Source organism: Rhagoletis pomonella, unplaced genomic scaffold (genome assembly GCF_013731165.1).
Source record: "Rhagoletis pomonella isolate Grant_MI unplaced genomic scaffold, Rhpom_1.0 Rhpom_scaffold_00003, whole genome shotgun sequence".
NCBI lineage: Eukaryota > Metazoa > Arthropoda > Insecta > Diptera > Tephritidae > Rhagoletis > Rhagoletis pomonella.
The window spans coordinates 5,246,990-5,248,515 of record NW_023458557.1 but is presented as its reverse complement, the minus strand read 5'-3'; positions in this window follow the sequence as shown (position 1 = coordinate 5,248,515).

Below are 1,526 nucleotides of genomic sequence, written 5' to 3'. Positions count from 1 at the left end.
ATGGATTCTGGTAACGGTTCGATCAAAAAATTACATTGCCTTAGCCATCGCTTCGTCTGGAATTGCTGCGACATTATTATTTATTTATTTATTTATTTATTTATTTAGTCTATGGTTTTATAATAACATTACAGACTAGAATAGTACAACATTAATTAGAACTATTAAAAATAATTCATAAAGCTAAAAATAGGAATTCAAAAGATTTAAAAAAGCTGTCTTTGAGATTGAAAAGTCTACCTCGACTACATTATTCATGGCATTAAATTCACGAATAGCGCGATAAATCGGGGCATTACTGGCGTATTGGGTTCTAACATTACAACCATAAAACGGAAGGAAATTTCTAAGGGATCGCCTGGAGACATTAAATCTTATCCTCTCTAACAAAAACGGACAATCAACAATACCTTTAATAATATTATATGTAAACGAAAGACATAAGACAGACCTGCGACTTTCTAAGGACTTGGGATTCAAAAGCATAATACGTGAAGAATATGACGGCACGGGGTCTGAAAAGTTCAAACAGCGAAGAGCAAACTTGAGAAAAATTTTTTGAACACGTTCAACCCTGTTTATAGCATTCTGATTATACGGCCCCCAAATAAAAACCGCATATTCGAGATGTGACCGAACAAATGACGAATACAGTAACTTGAATGTATAAGGATCCGAGAATTTTGAGGCATTGCGTCTTACAAAGCCTAGAACAGAATACGCCTTTGCAGTTACATAGCTAATGTGTTTATTGAAAGAAAATCGATCATCAAACACTACGCCAAGGTCTTTTATCTCATCTGCACGATTTAGATCATTAGCCGATATATGATAGCTGTTAAGCAGAGAATTGGATATTTTAGAGTACGTTAGTTGAAAACATTTACTAATGTTCAAGGAAAGGCGTGACTTCAGACACCACAAATGAAGCTTATCAATATCATCTTGGAGCCTAATTGCATCAGATGTGTTTTTAATTACAGAGAAAACTTTTAAATCGTCCGCATAAAGCAGAAATTTTGCAAAAGAAAAACAACTACTAATGTCATTGATGAAAAGTATAAAAAGAAGTGGACCTAAGACACTACCCTGTGGCACTCCAGAAGATGGAACGAACGGGCAAGAAGTAGCCCCGTCAATTGAGACAACACACCGTCTGTTACACAAGTACGACTCCAACCAACGCAGAAAAATAGAATGAAAGCCAATGCAAGCAAGCTTTTGAATTAATATACTATGTGACACTCTGTCAAACGCTTTTGAGAAGTCTGTATAAATACAGTCAACTTGAAAACCTAACGAAAAAGACTCGAAACAATATTCACTGAAAACAGCGAGATTGGAGACAGTAGATCTACCAGCGACAAACCCATGCAGATATGGGGAGATAATAGATTTAACTGCAAAATTCAATTTGGCATTGACTGTGTGTTCAAAGATTTTCGAAATAGCGGAAAGCTTAGAAATAGGTCTATAATTACGTACGTCACTTCTGTTACCATTTTTAAAAACGTGCATTACCGTCG